The sequence below is a fragment of the Sceloporus undulatus genome, chromosome 1, assembly GCF_019175285.1.
Source record: "Sceloporus undulatus isolate JIND9_A2432 ecotype Alabama chromosome 1, SceUnd_v1.1, whole genome shotgun sequence".
Taxonomy (NCBI): domain Eukaryota; kingdom Metazoa; phylum Chordata; class Lepidosauria; order Squamata; family Phrynosomatidae; genus Sceloporus; species Sceloporus undulatus.
Window position 1 is genome coordinate 47,440,862 of NC_056522.1, and position 22,448 is coordinate 47,463,309.

At 41.3% G+C, this 22,448-nt stretch overlaps 1 pseudogene; it reads left to right on the forward strand.

Moving 5' to 3' along the window:
• LOC121919465 overlaps positions 1-21,179 on the forward strand; it is a 28,433-nt pseudogene extending 7,254 nt beyond the window's left edge.
• The last annotated feature ends 1,269 nt before the right edge of the window (positions 21,180-22,448 follow it).

Here is a 22,448-nt window from a genome sequence, read left to right on the forward strand (position 1 = left end):
ATGAATTTCGTAACCCGAAAAATATTTCGTAACCCGAAACAGTTTTTTTCCAATCCAACTTTTTCGTATCCCGGAAATTTCGTAACCCGGTCATTTCGTATCCCGAGGCACCAGTGTATATATGTTTTTTACTTTTAGTTGGTTGTGTCCTCCATTGTTTGAATGTCCTACAATATGTGTTGAACCCAAAGGGTTTGGTTATGGAATAAGCCTCTGAAATATGCAAGAGGCCATGTTCAGTAAAGCCATGTGAAATGCCCAAATGTGCTCAGTGTGTGTTTTGGAATGGAGGGGGGGTTGGGCAGAAAGGGAAGTACATTTCTGCCATCTGTTTAGGAATAATGCCAAAATGTCCTCCATTTTGAGCATGCCCAAGAAACATGCATTTATATTAACATTTTAAAAAAATCATCCAGTTTTTTCGAGTGTCCTCCATTTTTTAAAAAAAATGTGTCCTACATTTGAAAATGTTATCCTAAATTTGTCCTACATTTGTCCCGGTTTGGAGGTCCTGACTTATGGCAACCCTACCTGCATCCTTATATCTTTTGTTATGCAAACCATCCTCCAGACTTCCCCTCCCTTCCATTTCCCTAAAGTATCCAGGAACTACCTGCACCTCAGACAATAAAGCCCTTGCCTCATCTGAGCACACAGTATTCAACAACAACAAAAACACACATAGGGAGTAGTATTAGAACAGAGATCCCTTGGTAAAGTCACTAGTGGCTCTTTGTGTGATCAGCAAATATGTAAGGAAATGCAAGTAGCCTCGCTGTGTAGTATGTCAACAGTGTTGACCCCTTACACAGATTGCCAAGAGCTTGAACTGGTTTCTCCCTGGAAGGCTTTTATGATCTTTTTGAGTAACCAAGAAGAACAGTGGCAGCCTGATTGATCAGTAACACACATCTTTTTTTTCTAGTGCCACAAGATCTGAACAATTTTTTTGTTCTTAGTCTGTATGACCTTTTGATATTGTTAACTTAGAAAGGTGGTACTGGAAAAGTTGGAGGAGTGTATTTTTATGTACAGTAGATAAACCTGCTCCAGTGTCTACTTTCATTTTAAAGTGGTGACCATTCATGTCTACAATTGCAATCTTTTGGGGCATTGACTTTCCATGGCATATATATATTTTCAACATAGTTGGCTATGCTGTGGGGGTGGGTTGCCTCACTGTGACCTCATCAAAAGTGGCTAGTAGTGATCGTGGTGGGTGGCACAGCAGGATGCTACATCTTCCCAGCATTGTCCTAGAGCACTGTGGATTTTCTGGGAAGATCTAGCGCAAATGATGAGTTTTTAAAATTCAGTTTAATGCAAGGATTGCCTGGAATCACTGCAAAACTGCTCTCCCCATGTGAAGACAGTCTGCAGACAAATTGGGCCTTTGGCCCTGCATCTTGAAGACAGGCTTATGCAAATGTGATGGAAAACCAGTTCATTTGGCCCATGTAGACATGCCCTAGGTGGGGTATTCTGGGAGTTTTAATCCAAATTCATGTTTCAAAGCTCAGGTTTTGAATGTAATCCACTGTTTGATCTGCTTTCTCAATGAATATTTCCAGATTATGCATGGGCTGGCTGGTATTTCTTGAAGGTTCTTTTGCCTCCTGGAGTTAGCCTTTGCCAAGTAGCATTGATGTATCATTTACATCCATGAAAAACTGTTCTACTTGAGTTGTAAGGAAGGAAATGTCTATGACCACTGGTCCAAATTAAACTGAATTGGCTGATAGATTTATGATAACTTAATGGAGTTGTTGTTTTCTACTTCACACCTCAAATGCTAATACTTCTTGTCCTGAGGCTTTAATTCCAACCCCCCCTTCCTGAATGTGACAGAGGGATGGATACCCACCCTATGAAAACCTACTGAATTCTAGCAATATAAATCACAAATTTATATTTTAACTTGATTGTTAATTGGAGAATCTAGTGATTTGGGGAAACTTGCTAGAAAACTCTGGTGGAGTAATGACTTAATTACTGAGTGGATTAAATGCTTTGTGTCGAACTACATAAGAATGGGACCACACTGTCCCTGGTATATATCATACTTGTTTTAAAATGTAAACGCACTGATGGTATCTCTCCCATCTTTGATAGTACCCCTTCTTTGCAAAACCAGACAATTTAATTCCTGGAGAGTAGAATTTTAAATGTATTGCACTTACAAAAGTAACACCACATCAGCAATAGTACATGTACAACAACATTTAGTGAGTAGGTCTCTTTGGGGCATATATCCTTCATCAGGATTGCATAGAAACCCTAAGTGTTGGTATTTTCTGAAGTGTGGACTCAAAAGAGAGGGTCAAAAGAGAAAGCACACTTTTAAAAACTTATGTTTATTTGATAGGCAATGATAGTATTCCTATTTGGACATTGCCTTATTTTGGTGCTCTGTTCCTGACTGACTTGCTTAACTTTCATTGATGATATCAACTATCCCTTAGCTATGGCAATGACAAACACTCCACACATCTAGGTCATACACACTTAATGGTCTGCATTTGAGTCCAAAACTAGTTGAGAATGCAGTTGGGGGGGGGGAATGATGCCCATCTTGCCTTTGTTGTTTCATTTATGAGAAGATGAACAAGGAATAATTAGAAGATGGATTCATACTTTGAACACTAGATGTCAGACTTGTCCCATGCATTGACAGTTTTAAAAAGTTTCTTTCCTAAGTACTGCAGTTTTATTTGAGAAATTTGTTCTATAATTTTTTTTAAAAAACAATAACAATCAGAAGTACCCTATTCCACAGCTCCTGGATTAAACACATAGGCATTTTGTGATTAGGAGCCCATATACTGTATTTCCATATACTGTAATGAATTCCATGAAAAGAAAAAAAATGTATTTTAACCATTTTCATACATTTAAAAAAATGTTCAAAAATAGTGTTTGATACTTTTAAATGCTCACAAATGTTCTTTAGTCAGCAAGGGTGTGCATGAGTTTGAAAAATGTGTAGAAGAATATGCACCAATGCCTCCTGTCCCCCAAATCTGCATAGAACTGACATGAAATGGGATTGCATCTGGGAAAATGAAGGGTTATGTAGAGATGGTCTTGACAGATCTGTTTGTCCCTGGAACATTCACAATACAATCCTGTTGAGGTATTTGTTTATATGTGTGTGCACAGTACTTGGGAAAATCTTCTGGAAAATGTGAAGATTTACATCTCTGCATTTTAAGTGTCTATCATTTGTGCTTCTTGTTGTTTTGTGCCTTCAAGGTGTTTCCAATTTATGATGACCCTAAGGCAAACTTTATCATGGGTTTTTCTTGGCAAGATTTGTTCAGAGGGAGAGTTTGCCATTGTCTCCCTGAAGCTGAGAGAGTGTGACTTGCCCAAGGTCACCCAGTGGATTTCCACGGATAAGCAGGGATTGGAACCCTGGTCTCCAGAGTCATAGTCTAACACTCAACCACTATGCCACCCTGCTACAGGAGAACACATGGCACCCAAGTTCCTCAATGAACCCAGTATGTTATCCAGGTTGTTCTCAAATGGTCTCTGATCCAGACACAGACTAACCTCAGACTTGCTTAGCAGGGCTGCTGGTTTACATGCCTTCAGAGTATGCCCTAGAGCTGCTATGGGAATCATGTGGCCTTCCAGATGTAGTTGACTGCAGCAAAACACAATTTAAAATACAGTTGGCCCTCCTTATCCACAGATTTTTTATCCATGGATTCAAGCATCCATGGCTTGAAAATATTCAAAAAAAGTATAAATTCTAAATAGCAAACTTTGATTTTCCATTTTATATAAGGGGCACCATTTTCCTGTGCCATTGTATTTAATGGGACTTGAACATCCATGGATTTTGGTATCCATGGGGGGGGGGGTCCTGGAACCAAACCCCCAGCAGATAACAAGGACCCACTGTACTTGTAAAATAATAATAAAAAAATAACCAAAAACTTCAGATTAAAGTAAAAGCATTCCAACAGTCAATTCAAGAAAAAAAAAGAACATGAGAATAATACTAGCATGCAAATGCTTGCAGAAACAAAGATTTTTTCGTCAGGAGTTTGAAGCTGAAGTGTTTCTTCTTCTTTAACTTTCTAGGGAAGTACAGCATCATCCAAAATTCACAAGACCATGGGCCCATACAGACAGTCCAAAATAAAGCTGCTTCGGGACACTTTGGAGGTATGCTGTTTAAATGATGCAAGCATCCTTGAGAGTCCAAAAGCTGTGCCAAAGCTGTGGTCCAGTCCTTAGGACGTAGGGCTGGAGCGTGGCCTCTTAGGACACATGCATCATTTAAACAGCATACCTCCAAAGTGTCCCAAAGCAGCTTTATTTTGGCTTGTCTGTACAGGCCCAGTGATAACTTTATTGGGCCAACCAAAATGTTCATCATACATATTGCAAGCTTTCAAAGCTCCACTGGTTTCCTCATCGGGCAAAGGTGTTAAAAATGATACAGGAAAAGAAAAAAATGATGATGTTAGCCACAGCCCTGTATTTGGTCAAGAAGTTGTAGTTGCAGGGGATTAAGTCCAGTGGTTCTTCTCTCCCTGTGAGGCCAGGGCCATGGCAGATGAATGGAAGGAAGGCCCTTCTTCTGTTTCTGGGCTAGACATGATGGAACTTTGCTATCATGGCTGCATCCTGTGGAATCCTGGGATTTGTAGTTTGTCGTGGCACCAAAGGACTCTGAAAGAGAAGGCTAAATATCTCACAAAACTACCAGTCCCAGAATTCCATATCATTGAGCCATGGCAGCTAAAGCAGTGTCAAACTTCATTAATTCTGCAGTGTAGTTGCAGTCTGGATCTCCTTCCCTCAACAGTGGCTGCAGTTGCAGCAGCAGAGGTCTGACAGAGACTATGCAGAGTCAGAAGTGTGTGAGAAGGCATAGTCGCAGAGGTGCCAGAGTCCCATTGTATGCCTGAGAGTCATCACTGCAGTCCTTCCTCACCTGGTATCCAACTGCCACCCACTCTGACAGTTTCTAGAGGATATGGCTCATTGCCACAGCAACAATTTTCTGGGCATTATTGCTGCTGCCAGGTAAGAGCATGGTAGGGAAGCCAGCTCCCCTCAGCCATCTTCCACCTGCTTGCCTAGCTGGCCATTCCCTCAGACAACACAGAGGCTCCTTGTAGTTACCCTGACTGCCTGCAAAGTTCACACTTAGTATTAAGTATTAAGCTCTTCCTGCAGCTGTTGCCAACTCTGCAGCTCTCAGTCCAGTCTATCAGCCATACGTTTACTGAAAGCCACACTCATTTATTAATGCTGGGGTGATGCAAATCAGGTGAGAATCATGCCGCCTTCCAGGTGTGTCTGAATTGCAATTCCCAGCATTCCTCAAGAGGAGTGTAATGAGCATTTTGTGTTCATAGTGATTCCTGAAAATAAGGTTGACATACAGAGGAGGAAGTGTTAAAAATGATCCACTCCAATATCCTAGGTACAGAACATGTGGCCAGGAGACCATGCTCAGGTCAGGGTTGAAATTTATGTCTTCCTAAATAGCCTAAATAATCTTATTAATCTAACCTTACCACCATAGCAAAAAATCATAGGTGGTGGATCTTTCCAAGAAGCCTTTTCTAAATCACCAAATATTAATAGCTCAGCATGCTATTCCATAATAGCGTGATATGCAAGGGTTATTACCCTGCAAGGTAAAATATGGAAACAATCAATAAATGAAAAAGAAAGCACGCTGTATCTAATGGTCTCAAATCCATCCTTCCACAGGTTGATTGGGGTTGGGGGATTGCACACCAGCAAACCGTACATATGTACAGTATGTTCTTTCACTGGCAGATGAACACAATTGCCTTTCACCCATTGTTTTATTCTTGCTTATTCTACTCTTAGCCACCCTAGGAACTTATTGATTGATCTACACACCCCTACAGTAATAAATGAACAAACAAACAAATATAAACATACAATAAATACATAAGTAATATTTATAAATTGTGCACAAACCCCCTGATCAATATATGGTAAGTCAGGTATAGGGCCAGGAAGTGCATTCTCCACTCTCTCTCCCCTTCTATGTATTGACAATCCTCCTTGATTTCTGTCTGCAGAGGGCTTCTATTGTGTCTTTGTCTGCAGGAGATGCAGAGAAAAACAACTGCATATCCCCTTCCAAAATACTCTAATAATGAGGTCTCAATACATACCACTTCTTATGGTGATGGGCATTTGATTGTCTTCCATTTCCTTTCTCTCCCTTTCAATTCTCTTTCTCTTTCTCTGTATATATATATGAGTGAGTTAAAAGGTCAAGGATAATTAAAACTGCCCATTAGAAAGCATCTGGCCATTCAGACTGGCCACTTCCCTAATGCATACAATACTTTTAATGATATTCTTGTTCAGCAGTACTTAGCCAATTTACTATAATACAATAATAAGTCTGATGTTCCTTTGCCAAGCCTCAGCAGATGTTTTGAGCTTTGTGATTGGAATCCCTGCAGAAGAGGAAACCAGTCACCTTGATTCAGAGTTCATTCTAAGGGCTCATCAGTTTACTTATAGCCATATAATATCCTCTTTTCTCAAATGTGAGGCTCCAAACAGAAAAGGGGGATAAAAAGATCTTTATATATATTAGCCATCACCTAATGTGTTTCATACTCTCATTTGGTCTGGAAAACTCACCAGCCTAATAATGGGTAAGAGACATAATATAACAGTAATTCTTTCACAATGTCATGGCTATCGGTACACTCCAAGGCTAAGTTCAAGGTGGTTTTGTGGTCTAGAAAACTGCACATGACCTGAGTCTAAACTACCTTTTAATATGGATGCAAATTCTCTGTCAGTTGTTACTAAGAAACCTTCTTATGTTCTGCATGCTAATTTCTAGGAGAAATACTGGTAAACTTGGTTTTCAAACTGCAACTCCCAGAATCCCCATCAACATATCATGCTGGCTGGGGGATTCCAAAAAAAGTAACCCACCGAAAAAAATGTCCAAGCTCTGTTAGGGTAGTCCACAGTGGGGCTCTTTTTTAAAAATTCTGGTGGGATACAGACTGCGGCCTGCACTCGCCCCTTTCCTCAATGGATTGGGGCATCAGCTGCCACAGCAGCAGCAGCCCCAGAGGCCCCGATCCACCGCTTTTCCTGGCCTCGGGGAAGCAGCAAAATGCCCCTTCCCTGCAGCCTGGAAAGGGGTGTCCTTGGGGCTTCATGCCCCAAGGGCACCCCGACAGCAGCGGGGAAAGGGAGAAAGGGGCCACTCGGGCCCTTTCTCTTTGTATCGTTGGCGCGGCCGTTTAGAGGCCGTGCCAGCGATACGCACGGCCAAAGTAACTCTGAAACAGAGCTCCTTCTGGCGCCACTGCGAGGGCGCCACCAGGACGTCACGGCCTGCCACGCCGTTTGGAGGCGGCACGGCTGTGATGTCGTAATGGTGGCACCCATGTAGAAAGGGCTCCACCATTACAACGTACTAGGGTTGTGGGGCGTCTGGAAAGGACGCCCCGAGGCAACCCTGGTATGTATCCAGGCTGGTGCTTTGCGCTGGTGTGGATACTGCCAATATAACAACTATTGAGTATTATTCTGGTCCATCAGCTAACACTTTATTGCCATTTAGAAAGATTCTTGTTGTTATGTACTGCATGGATCTTTTTCTTACCCCAGTGTAACGCTCCTTCTTCTTCTTCTTCTTCTTCTTCTTCTTCTTCTTCTTCTTCTTCTTCTTGCATGGCTGTTGTCCCCACTAGTTGCGCTGCTTCAAATTGGCTGTGGGTGAGGAGGAAGCTGGGGATGGAGGGAGAAAGAGTCAGCCGGGGACAGAAGGAGGAAACCGGGGAACGGAGGAGGAAACTGGGAAACGGAAGGAGAAAGAGCCAGCCGGGAACAGAGGGAGAAGCCAGGGAACGAGGCAGGAGGATGGGGAGGGGGGGACAATGGGTTTTTTAAAAAGTAATTTTTTAAATAATGCACTGGCACAAGTACAATGGCAGCGCTGAGGAGGGAAAATGATGGATCTGCCAAAAACTGAGGAGGGATGGTAAACATCCCTCTGCTGTTAATCCCTTCCCTCCAGAATGAATCGATTCTGATCTATTGTTCCCACTTATTGAACTTATGTCAGAATCAATTCTTCTCAAAAGAACCTCTTTCAAACTACTCTCTGGCAAAACTGGGGTTTTCCCCCCCTTTGCTTCGTTTTGTCATGACAGGAAGCCATCACATTGCGACAGGAACCAGTTTCAAATGAGAATGAGGGTCATTTACACCGATCAGCAATTCGCTCTATTTCATAGTGGGAATGCACCTTAACTTGTTCATTGTCCCTCTTAGTTGTTCATTGTAATAAGTACTGTAGAATATGTTCTTCTTGAGAACCATGAAAAGGAACAAAATGACAAATTACAATCCATTGTGGGAAGGAAAAATATGATCAATGCAAATTTTCCAAAGACACTGCAGTTTTGGGATTTCATGATTAAACTAATACAGATTAAATATATTAGTAGAAATAGATAACTTTGAGATAAGGATTACAACTCCTTGTATACCTCACCTATGGTTATTCTGGCTAGGCCTTCTGTGATTTATAGTCTAGCAACATCTGGAGGGTGATATGACTCACACGCCTACTGCAGAATGATCACAAGATGCAGAATTTGATCAGTATAGCTTGGAAAATAGAAAACAAATTAATATGCTTCAAAAAGCATGTATTTGTTGATGTATAACTGGTTTACCACAGGCAGGGCACTGCACATGCAGTTTTTCCCCAGTGGCTACACAATTATGATGTGAGCAGACTTAAAGTCCATTACAGAAGCAGAATTTCAACTTCACATTAAATTCCAAATCAATAGTTATGGATTGTTCTATTATTTATTTATTTATAGCATTTATATTGCATTTTTATCCTGTTATTCAGCTAAATATACCAATTACATGAATAATTTTAACTTTTCCAGACTCTTGTTTAATTGCCTCTCTGAATTAATTACCCCGCACATTTTCAGCTGTGTACATGCACACAACATCACTGCCTCTGCATAATGCAGTGCCAGCAAATGATGTCATGAAATCCATCACTGCTACTGTGCTTTGCAAAATTGTCAGAGCTTATAATGACAAAGGTTTGGAATTTTATGGCCAAGCTGGTAGGGAGGAAACATGCATGGTAAGCCATACATAAAACGATCTAGCTTAGTGTTCCACTCAAAGCTGTTTCAGCTAATTCCTCCTGAAAGTCAAGACCTGTGTCAAGATGAAATATATCATAATCAGAGCTTGGAAAAGTTTCTTTTTGGACTACAGCTCCCAGAATTGCCTAGCCAGCAGGATAGAAAATAAGTTTATGTAAAAAAAGTAAGTGGGGAAAAACAACAACATTGACAATTAATACTCAGTCCAGCTGAATTACAGGGGAGAAATTTCAGCCAGGAGATAAATACCATATAAGTCTAGGGCAGGTTTTGGGGCCAAAACTATGGATTTTGATATGACCTGTGAATAAGTCAAATGTAAGGCTTAAGGTCATGTAACACAGGATCTAAAAGATGAAACAAAGGAAACAATGCCCAAAAAATTACAAAATTGCAGGAGGCATAACTATTTGTGTTCACACTGAAGGATGGATGGATGAGAGAACAGAGGAAGGTCAGTGCTCCCAGGACAGATTACACTCCATCACCAAGGGATGATTTGTATTATGAGAATTAAGGTATAGTATTTACATTGACCCATGAATAAGTTGATTCAGATTTTTTGGGTCAGTTTTTTGTCTAAAATTTCTAGACTTCTACATAAATAAGTATATACATTAAGCATCCTATATACAAATAGTAAATTTACTCTGATACATAGCTAAAAACAGAAGCATACACAGTGCGAGAATATAATTAGGTTTAGGAAAGCAGACACATGAAAACATGTTTAGAGAAAATTCCAGTCAGGAAAGGCAAAATAACACAATGAAAATGGAGTGCACTCAATGGACATGGTTGGTGTATGCGTGCATTTATGTGTGTGTAAACAAAAAACTGGCAGGCAGAGAATGCAGTTGTGTATTTGAGAGAGAGAGAGAGAGAGAGAGAGAGAGCTCATGGTGTAGTGATCTGAGTGTTGGACTGTGACTCTATAGAACAAGGTTCAAGTCACTTCTCAGCCATAGAAACCCCCTGAGTGGCCTTGAGCAGCTTACACCCTCTCAACCTCAGAGGCAAAGAAAGCCCCATGATAGGTTTGCCTTAGGGTCACCATAAGTCAGAAATGACTTGAAAGCATACAGCAACAAGCTGGTTGGAATCTAAACAGGGGCAATATACATGGACAGTTTCTTGAAGGTCCATCATGCATTTAGCATATTTTGTAGCTTCTCATCTAATTTCAGAAAACCTATACAGGCTTATGTTAACACTTATGTTAAGCATTCCTACCACTCCCAATGAAATGTCACATCAAAAATGTTCTCAATCATGGCAAACATATCACTAAAATATGACCTCCAAGTGTTATAGTTATTGCATATAAATGTTTTACAAATTGACTTTGAATATATACAAAATATTTCTTTATCTGATCCAGTTTTAATATTCCAAATATAAACAAGCTGTCCTATCTTGACATTATAAAGAAGAATTCTCTCTTTAATAAACCTACTCACAATCTGCATATTTTTACTTCAATTTAATAGATTATTTTCCTCCTGCAAGATATCTGCCCATTCTTTTTGGAATTTAGTCAGTCATTTATCTCTTAACATGTGTTCTCATTATCCTTTTGAAATGAGCCTTTCTTTGTGTGCTTTTCTGAATTAAGTTTCAGAATGCTCCTGAAAGAATTGCACTATTGTTTTGTCATATCCTAACTTACCATTTGTTTGTCTCCTCTCCTTCATAGGAAAGAAAGTGGAGGAAATATCCTACCTCATGGTAACTGAAGATATCTAAGCTAGTTCTGAAAAAATGACTCCTGGAGGATTTTGTCTGGCTTGCAGGGGGCACAATGTTTTCAAAACTGGAGAAATTCATTCATACCCATAGGTCTGCATTAAACTCTTCTGGAATTTATTACATTTTGAGGCCTTCAAACATGAATCTTCTAAAGCTTCAGCAGGAAGGCACTGGCTGGAATCAAACCTGCCCCTTTTTGAAAACTTTTATGGCAAACACTGTCTCTTTTGCATTCCCTAGACACCTACAAATTCCCAGTTAGGCCTTTGTGGAGTCATCTTTTCACAAGAGATCCTGGCTTCAGTTCCCTTTTTGGTCCTGCAAGTAGCTCTTTATTGCTCAAACTAGAGGTGAACTGGGACACAACTAGCCCTGTTGCTAATGGGACAAATAGGCAGTGAATTTAGACAATGAAGAACTAAGAGATGCATCAAATGTTTCCTGTTTTGTAGATTCCAATTCATTTTTGCTAGATATTCCAGCCAAAAGGCATTATTATGTTTTTGTTTCTGCAAGTAAGACTGGTTATACATAGGGTTGCCAGGAGAAATAATGGGCAGGGCTTTTGGCATGTTGCTTGTCACACAAGCAACACCGGTTGAAATTCCCTTTTCTACATAACCATAAAGAGGACAGGAGCCCCACCCCTTATTTCAGCTGGCAACACTATACATGACACAGAGAAGGTGGAACTGCTCAACACCTACATTGTCTCTCTTTTGTGTCCAAAGGAATATAGTGCTCACCTTGGTGAAAACAGAATAAATGATGCATTGAGAAATATGCAGCCCAGCTTGGAGAGGAGAAAACTGAATGATGATATTAAAGCCATCTTTAAGTATCTTAAGAACTGACTTGTGGAAGGTGGAGCAAGGTTGTTTTCTGCTGGTCCAGAGAATAGGACTAAACCAAAGGATTCAAATTACACCATTATTAAACTTTAATGTCAATGTCCTGGTGGTAAAAGCTGTCTGATAGTGGCAAAAAATGTTTGGGAAGGTGGTAGAAACTCCTTAATGGAAGGTTTATAACAAAAATTAAAAGGGCAGAGATGCTTTAGTTGCATATTTTTGCAATGGCAGGGGGTTTCACTATATGACCCTGGAGGTTTCTTCCAACTCCATGATTCTATTATTGGATGCCCCCTGTTCTAAGTTAATTAGGTATAGTCCATCAGTCTCTCTTAGAGACATGCCTCTGACTTTCATTCACATCAAGAAAGCTGGCATGAAATCATTACATAGAGTCAACCCTAACTTCTCACTTTCAATTAGATTTCTTCAATAGGAAGACTGTATCCATAAAGGGAAAGAATTGTTTAAAAGAAAATGGAATCCAGGGGATAATCATAATAGTTGTGTTATTCTTTGCGGTATTGAACTTTCTTTGTAACAGAGTTACTAAAACATTCAAATCCATATTCACATCTGGAACTAATCTCTAAATTGCATCAGATTTTTAAGTATGTCTTCCAGCAGGTCCTTATGGATTTTATTTTTTCCCACTGTGCATAAAACATATTTTCCTTCCAGCTCAGTCTTCTACCAACAACATTCCAATAATCCTCATAGGATGACTCTTCGCAGCTCCAATTAAATAAATTAGGACTAGCAGTAAAGGACTGTTTGCTTGTAAGCGAGTGCTTCTTAATTACTCACACGTGAGCTGTTTTTGTTGTTGCTGCTGGTTATTTCTGTAAATGCTGCCTTTGAAAACCGTCTGCATCCAATCCATGAACAAATGAAATAATGAATTGTGTCACTTTGGGAGATTCATCACTTTGCAGCATATTGAAAAAGAGGAGGTAGAAGAGGTTGTTGAGTCATTGTGTAATGGGGAATACACTGTTTGTTCTGTCATTTCTAAGACAGCTGAAAGACAGACAACAATAAGCACATATTTTCAAACAAGCGCTTTGCTACTTCCAGCCCACACAACTGGGAGTCCTTCTGGAGTCTGTTCATGACTCAGTCATAGTCACCCTTCATTTTAAAAAATTACAGAAGAAGGAAAAATTGTATCACTCTCCAGCTATTGATTGCAACTTCAAAATGATGTTTTCTTTCCTAAACTGAATGAATTGTTTCTCAAATTCAGTAACCCTTTTCTTGCTGCTAAGTGGGAAATTAAGAATAAAAGATAGAGCCAAGCCAGCTAAATAGATCTTTTGAACTAGTGGTATCATTTACGAGGAAACATACATACCTTAGGTCATCTGTGAAAGAGAAAGACATGGTCATTTCTTTAGGGTATATTAATATTAAAGTATAGCATAACAGAAAACTGTGGGAGTAACCACAGCTCATCAATATAAAACATGTTTTGCACGCAGAAGATCTCAGATCAGTTCCTGGTTGAGGCCCTGTCCAGATGGGCCCTTTGCGGCGCATCCACGATCTGCTAGGGTTGTCTCGGGGCGGCGTGTACACACGCCCCGCAACCCTAGCACGTCATGCACACGCCACAGTTGTGCAGCACCATACATATGGCGTGTGCAATGATTACGTCGCAGTTGCGCCGCCTACATATGGCACTGCGCAGCTACGATGTAACCATGCTGTCTCTGGCGCTTTGCAGCACTTTGTGGCATAGCAAAAAGAAGCTGCTTTTTGCAGCTCCTTTTTTGCTGCGCAGCAGTGCTGCGCAATTTGTATGCTGCAGCATTCCTGCGCAGCAAAGAGAGGTGCCGAGGAGGCACCTCTTTTTGGCGGTCTGCACCCCGCCTTAGTTAGCAAGTGACGGGAAATGCATGACTGGAGAAACACCCCTAGAAAGAGAAGAAAGTCCTGATATAGGAAGAAGAAGACTAATAGTGATTTGGCATAAGGCAGCTTCTTATGCTTCCACTACTCTATCTTTGCTGATGTCTTATTTGTGCTGACAGACAGCAAGGGAGACATTGTGCTTGCTGCATGAATTGTAAGTTCCTTATTAGAAATACTACATCTCTTCTGAAGTCTGGCAGTTGCAGCAAGATATCAGAGAAGATGGATCAGGATAGTATTGATCTCTGTGGTACCTTTTCAGGGCAGGAGCTGTTAAAAGAATCCATGAAACAGTGATACATTTATTGGGCCACCCAAAAATACACAAAATACATTGTGCAAGCTTTCGAAGCTCAACTGGCTTCTTCATCAGGCAAAGGTGTTAAAAATCATACAGAAGAAGAAGAAAATGATGTTACAATCACAGATCTACATTTTGTTAAGATGTTTTTTTTTTGTTGTTGTCTCAGTTAAGATGGTCTGGAGTAGTGGTTCTCAAACTTTTACCCTCGTGACCCCCCCTTTACATCTGGACATTGCCCCCCTATCAATTGATTCAGTATATGAATAAAATATTTTGTTTGTTTAGTGTGTGTATTTTCATTCACATATTCATATATATTCATATTTTAGCATCTTATAAGGAGATGGTGCTTGTGCTCCTCTTCCTCTCTCACGCAGGGGCTCCACGTGCCTTCCTTGCCATTCTCTTCCTCGCCAAGACAGAAAACGTTTGGGAAGTGGAAGAGGAGGAAGGATGAGGGCCTCCAAGTCTCACACTCTCCTTAACCAACTCTTGTGCCCCCCAAGGGGTCCTGCTCCACAGTTTAAAAACCACTGGTTTTGAGGTTATATCAATGTTGCTCCCCTCTTGGGGTATGTGGGCACTGAGAGACAAAGAGTCATAAAATCCCAGGAAATAGAATTTCCCATTCCCCAGCTGCTCCTGTGAGTGAGAAAGGAGCCAGGAAGAAGGAATGGAAAAACTTCTCTTCATCTTGTTTGGAGATCCTCATTAGGGTTTCTGGATCTGAGGGCCTAGTCCCTCTTCTCCAGTCCTTAGGATGAAGGGATCTTGGAATAAGATTGCTACCTTGAAAGGTATACATATATATTTTCCTAATTTATCAGACCTGGTGTTTTTATTTGAATTACATACTTTGTGAAAATCTGGTTGATATCTGTCCCTTGTGACCTCACAAGGGATTATCCCTGGCTCTTAGATTATGGCACAAAAATCTCAGGGTCTGGGACAGTCCTGACTGGGAACCCTCATCCTCAGGCAGATCCTCTTCCCATGCTATGAGATGAAGTGGTAAAGAAAGCTGGGTTCACTTATGTGTTTGTGCTCATGCAGTCCCCGATGAATTTTGCCCTTGGGGCTGAAAAAAAAATGTGAATCCCAATTTCAGAATAGAAGAATGAGGATTTCTACTTTCCAGCTGTCTGTTTCTGCTTTCTAAGAAAGGGACATTTATTTCATTTTTGTTCTCATCCTTCCTCCCCTTGTTTAACAATGATAAATTACCTTGTTTTTCAGATGTAGGGTCTGATGTTGCTATTTCCAGTGTATCCCATTGGTAACCCAATGTATCTGGGATTTGGGGTTGTTATTGCTTTTGCTGTGTTTCTTAATGGAAGCTCTGTTTGGACACTGTGTTGCTTCTGTGACCCTTGTTGTTTTCCTGTAACTAAAAGATTCCAGAAACACGGGTGACTTCAGTTGTAAGCTAGCCTGATCCGAACAATAAAGCTTTGATTGTTCAATAAAGAAAATAAAGTACACAGACTGTGGGATTTGCATGCCTTGTCACTTTTTTCAGTCTCTCTCTGCATGTGTATGTATTTATATATATTTCTGAGATTTTATTCCAAAGTGTGTGTGTATGTGTGTGTGTATTTATATATATTTCTAAGATTTTTTCCAAAGTGTGTGTGTGTGTGTGCGTGTGTATTTCTGTGAAGCCAGTCTGTCCACTAATAAAGCAATTTCCCTCCATTGGCTCAAGGCCTCCAGGAACTACTTTTTTGCGCTATTGTGATGCACACATTGAAGGCAGAAAGATCGAGTTGTCTTTCCCAACTGCCAGTCTCCATGCCCTTCTCTTGTCAGAACTGAAAGGAGAGTCAAGCTGAGTGGTTAGAGGAACTGTGGGCTAAAGGAAACTTAAAAAACGTCTTTCAAAGAGGAAAATAGAAACCTCTAAAATGCTTCTCAAAGCTGTAGCTAACTACTTCCTAAAGTTAATGGAAGGATTCTATATGATAAAATGTTAATCAGTTTATAACTTTGAATATTGGCTATTACACATTGGCTCTTATCAAGTGTTAGGAGGGCAATGAAAAGAAAGGACAGTAAATCGAACAATGGAGCAGAATTTGAGCTAAATTCAACGGCTTTCCCAGCCAGAGTGAATCAAAGGGATTTGTACAAATGGTTTGGTTTCCCAAACGTCTGTTGATTTCTGCTATGGTTAGTATTATTATGTACTACAGTTAGGGTTGCCATAATTCTCTACCACAAACCGGGACAAAATGTAGGACAATTGTAGGATAAAATTTAGCTCAAAATGTAGGACCTTAAAGGCCATTAACTTAAAACCAGGATCGACCAGTCTGGATACATATCCAGTGGATCTGGCCTGATCTTGTCCCAAAAAGGCCTTAACCTAGTCTAAAAAGACCAACTGTTTCTAGGAAACTGTGCAGTGACTGCTGGCAGACTAGGCAGCCTTGAAGCACCTAGACTGGGCTCTACAGCCTAATGGTTACTTCAGCTCAGACATTAGAAGGGCTGCCAGACCACAAAAAACCCAGAGGAGTGAAGACTAACAACCACCCAAAGGGTGTATGGTTTTACCATACATCAAAAGAGTCACAGACACAACAGGGAAATTGATGAGGAAACACAACCTCCAGATGATCTACAAACTGACCAAGAAAATCCAGCAAATGCTGTGCTCAGCAAAGGACAGGAGAGACCCTCTCATGGCCGCAGGAGTTTACCGCATATGGTGCAGCTGTGGACGAGTCTGCATAGGAACCACCAAAACTTTTTTATTTTGTAGAAGATAGTCATGGAAGCTGTACATTTCCAATAAATGCAATTGCAATAGCAAGCACATTTCTATACCCCTTAGCAGGGCACTTAAGCATTCCTTAAGTGGTTTACAAAGTGTAAGCTAATTGTCCCCAACAAGCTGGGTACTCATTTTAGCGACCTCAGATGGATGCAAGCCTGAGTCGAGCCTGAGCCCTCTTGGCTGGGATTGAACTCACAACCTTATGGTTTGTGAGTGAGTGGCTGCAGTAGAGGCATTTAACCATTGCACCACCAGGGCTCTTTTAAATGGACAAGTTCCTTAATTTTGTTGCTTCACTTTAGACCAGGGGTAGGCAACCCTTTTGAGCCGGGGGCCGGGTTGCTATCCCTCAGACAACTGGGGAGCCGAAGCCAATAAATAAATAAATAAATAATTGTTTTAAAAATTAAATAAATAAATAAACTGGGACAAATGTAGGACAAAATTTTCAAATGGAGGACACTTTTTAAATTAAAAATGGAGGACACGCGAAAAAAATTTGCTGATTTTTTAAGAAATGTTAAGATAAATGCATGTTTCTGAGGCTTCTATAGACAATTGCCCCACCATGCCCCTCGTACGAGACGCCAAAGGCCCCGGCGGCAATTGCCGGCAGGACCAGGCTGGGGCCGGTCCCAAGGCCTCGCTGGGCCGCATCTGGCCTGCGGGCCGCAGGTTGCCTACCCCTGCTTTAGACGATATTACAGGGTGGTAAAGAAAATCAAATGTATGTCACTAAAAGGCTTGATTGCAATGGAGTATGATGTCACCTTTCAGTTCCCTCAGTTCTTCCCACATGCTGGCAACACAAATAGGTGTCCCAGAATGCCCAGAACTGGCAACCATCTCATGCAAGGTTCACCTTTGAATCTCCCATGCCAGGGAAACAATTCCTGCCAGTTACTCAGCCGTCAACCAACAACTGCCACAGTCAGCATTTCCCCCTCTCTGAAGAGCAGCTTGGGAGGCAGTTTTACTGTGCCATTTTCAGCCTGGATGTCCTTTGGTTCAGATATTCCTGAGGAAAAGACCTGTAGATTTTGATGTAAAGGTCTTATCTTGCCATTTCTATGTATACCTAGAACATACTACTCAAGGAGCCAATTCAGGTGGTGGAAGACACCCCACTTGCATCTCCATATGCAAGGTCTGATCTGTCCATGGCTATGGCTCCCTCCGCCCTCCATTTCTTGAAGAAATTCATACAAGCATAGGGGAATAGGTTTTAGCTATCATAAGTACAGTGGTGCCTCGGGTTACGAAATTAATTCGTTCCGCCGCCGCTTTCGTAACCCGAAAAGCATTCGCAAGCCGAAATGCCATAGGCGCTAATGGGGAAAAGCCGCGATTTCGTGTGAAAAAGCCGAAAAAAGCACCAAAATGTTTTTCGTAACCCGAAAAAACATTCGTAACCCGGAACAATTATTTCCTATGGGATTTTTTCGTATCCCGGAAATTTCGTAACCTGGGTATTTCGTATCCCGGGGTACCACTGTATAGAATTATGCACTGCTACTGGAAGGCAATACCAGTACAACAGATGCATTAGAATTCTAAGATATAACTGTGTTATTCTGTAGAATCAGTATGTAGAGAGATCTTGTAGCACCTTTGAGGACTAACTGAAAGAAAGAAGTTGGCAGCATGAACTGTCGTAGCCTTAAGTCTATGAAAGATCATACTGCCAACATTTCTTTCAGTTAGTCTCAAAAGTGCTAACAGATGCACTAGTTAGACTAGGAATGTGGGATATGTGACCTTGCAGATGTTGTTGGATTGCATCCACCAGCAGCGCAAGACATCATAGCCAGTAAGGAGGAATGATGGGAGTTGCAGTCCAAACATGACTGGGAAATCACACATTTCCCATCCCTATGTTCTAGGTGGCTGTTCTTTGGCTTCCCAGATGTTGTTGAACTGCAGCTCTCTTTAATCCTTTCCAATGGCTATGTTGCCCAGGTTTGATGGGAGTCTAACAATGCCATGTATTCCCCATTATGTCTAAGCTGGACATTACTTCTTCCGGATGAAACACATGGTTTGCATGCAGAAGGTTCCTGGTTCATTTTTTGGTATTTCCAGGTAGGGCTGGGGTAGGCTTCTATCTGAAATCCTGAAGAGCTACTTCCCATTATGTGTAGACAATGCTGAAGCCATGCATCTAAAGAAGTGGGTTGTAGTGCATGCTGAAATAAAATGGTTAGTCTTAGAGAAACCACAAAATCCCTTTTCCATCCCTGATTTTTTTGTTTTACACACTAAAACAGACCAGCATAATTATCTCTTTTTAAAATGTTGAGTTCGGTGGTCTGACTGAGGAGCTTATTGCATCTCTTGTAAAACTGGATTACCTTTAGCTATCTTAACTCTTAAACTGGGCGGCATCCTGATGTTATCACATGGATTTGGCCGCCTAATCTGCTGCCTGGGTGCATCCCTGCATCCAAGAAGGCTCCCCCTGGCTCTTTTTTGATCCAGGAGTTTTCTGATTTAAGAAAATGTCTGCCAGAGTCGTCCTGGAAGCAGGATTGAACCTGGGATGCACCCGGGCAGCAAATTAGGTGGTCAAATCCATCTGATAACATCGGGATGCTGCCCAATTTAAGATTTAAGCCGGCTAGAGGTAAGATGGTTTTACAAGCAATGCAATAAGTTCCTGAGTATAAGGCAGCTTCATGTATTCCAAAGGCAACACATAAGAATCCTGTGGGATGAAGATACCCAGTTCTGCAGCTGGTGAATTTCTCTGCCCTCCTAATTAGGGTCTACCCAGGTCTCTTGTTTTTAGTCACAATGGCTTTAAGACATATTTCAGGGGATTCACAATGGAAAGCTGCTGCAGTTTCCTACATTCTCTCTCTTCTTCACATTCCCTGCAACATCAGTTTTAGCTATATAATACAATGAATACAGTGCAAATATTTCCCTGTGAAATGTCATTCAGATAAGCAAATCCAAAAAGCAAATACACTTTGGAAACTGTCAAAACTGTCAGAATTTAAAATGGTTGTTATAAATTACATCGGACTGCCTTGCTATTATTCTCTCGGAACAGATTATAGAGCAATATAAACTCCGACTAGTGTGCACAGGTTAAAGTAAATATTAGGTTTCCTCCTTGGCTTAGCTGTGTACAGAATACAACTGAACACCCTAAACTGGAGAAGAAATACAAACAATTGATTCTCAACCATTGCTGTTCCATGACCTTATGTTCCCAAAGGAGAAATGAACAACAGGAGAACTGTCTTCTTCCAAGTAGAGGTGTATTATGAACATACAAACAAACGTAGAATGACCCACCTAGTCCACTTGCAGAGAGCAGAGTGCAAAGTGAGTCTTCATAGCATGTTGCAGTTGCCCCTCCCTCTTCTAAATCAGCAGTGGGAGTTGAAAGGAAAGGTCAGAGGTTGACCATAAGACCAAAATAAAATAAAGCCAACATAAGAAAAGTAGAATCATAGACTCATAGACTTGGAAGAGAGCACAAAGACCATCCAGTCCAACCCCATGCCATGCAGGAAGACACAATCAAAGCACCTCCATCGGATGGCCATCCAGCCTGTTTAAAACCCTCCAAAGGATGAAATGCTACTACACTCTGAGGCAGTGTATTCATTGTATTCTGAATCAAGGAAAAATTTAGAAGCCACAAAATTATGAAGTCTTTAGGAATATCAAGGAAAGTTAGATTAAGTACAGTATTGCCAAAACATTTTAACACTATCACTGATTTCTAGTACTTTCTACTATAATAAATAATAAACAATAATAAACTGAAGTAAGAAAACATCCAAGGGTAACCATGTTAGCCATATAGAGAATCTCCCAGTTGCCACATGGCCAGAAGGAGGAGGTGCCAGCCAGCAAGACATGGCCCTCCATACCATTTTAACTAAGAATAGAAACAGCAAAATGCAGGCCTATGACTAACATCTTCATTTTTTCCCTCCTGTTTGGTTTGTAACACCTTGCCTGCTAAAGAGGTAAATGAGGCTTTGAAAGCTTGCAACATGTATATTGAGCATTTTGGTTGCACAATAAAGGTATCACCGCTGGGTGGATTTTTGATTGGAAACTGAAGTATGGAAATTTTATGCGTCATTTCTCATAAAGACAAGATCTTCTTGCATCTCAGGTTTTTACTTGGTGCTTGCTTAGTAATTCCCATGGCTGGTCTTTCATGATAGGCTAATATATTGCCAATATCCTTCTGAGATTTGCTATATGTTGTTGTATGTTGTTGCTAGGTATGTTTTCCCAAACTGCTTTAAATGGTAGGGTATATGTTTGCCTTAGCACTAGACAGAATGCAGACATCTGGATCAGCACTGTGTCATTAAATAAATTATTGTCTTCAATTCTTCTATTCTCTTTCTAACAGAATCTTGCAGCTTGGGTGACCTTTGCTGAGATCGTCAGTCTTCCCTGGATTCCTTGAAACATCCTATGTCAGTTTTTTAAAATAATGAAAAAGGGGAATTGTGCCTCCCAAGTCATCCAGAAGGCACCCTCATTTGACTTAGCTTCAGGTCCTATGGCACCTCTCTACTGGCACCTGGAAAATGCACCTGGAAAAAATTCCTTCTGGTTTTGTACTAATGATAGAGACTTGGCCTGTACAGGGTCTGCAGCACCTGAAAATCATCCTTGGACTGTCTGTGGCTTCCCATCCCATCCTAAATCCAGATCTGCATTGGGGTACTCATAGCTTTGGAAAGTCACTTTTGGGGATTATGAGGCCTAGCATCCTCTCTCTCTCACACATACTCTCAGCATAGCCATAAGGTTAGGGGATTCAACATCAGCAGTAGTAGTAGTAGCAGCAGTGGCATCCCCATGTGTAGTATCATGTGGGGCTGCCACACGAGAGGCGGTGGCCAAAAGGGCACACTCGCCCTTCTCCTTCAGCATGGTGGTGGACTTCTCCTGAGGAGGGAGCTGTCACTGTGCTGAAGCCTGGAGTGGCATGCTCGCCATTCTCCTTTGCCACAGCCGTGGCCCCTTCTAAGAAAGGTGCCACCACCACAGCAAAGATGAGAGGGGCGCACTCACTCTTCTCCTTCACCATGGCAGCAGTCTCCTTCTGAGGAAGAAGTCACCGGCATGGCAAAGCCTGGAGGGGCATGCTTGCTCTTCTCCTTTGTCATGGCAATGGCTTCTTTTTGAGGGACAGTTGCACTTTTCCCTCGCTGTGGTGGTGGTCTCCTCCTGAGGAGGGAGCCACTGCCATGAAGAAGCCAGGAGGGGCATGCTCACTCCTTCTCACCTCACAGTGGGAGGAGAGCCTGACTGGGTGTCACCCCTCTTCTGAGGTGTCACCTACCTGCAGGCTGCATCCCCTGGTGATGCCACTGAGAAGTAGTAGCTGCTGCTGCTGCTGCTATTGTTATTATTGCTGTTCCTTTAGAGCCTGCCTTTCCCACATTACTGGAAATCTAGGTGACTTATAAATATTTAGAATCAGTACAGATTAAAAACATACAAAACATTAGCAAATAAACACACATACATGCATGTTATTTTAAAAACAATCTACAAAGTTGAAACCATTTATAAGAAAAAGAACAACACATCATTAAAAAGTCAATTACAGTCAGTTCCTAAATTAGGAATAGAAAAGTTTTCATTTCCCTGTGGAAGGAGGCCACTTCCACTTGGGGGTGGGTTGG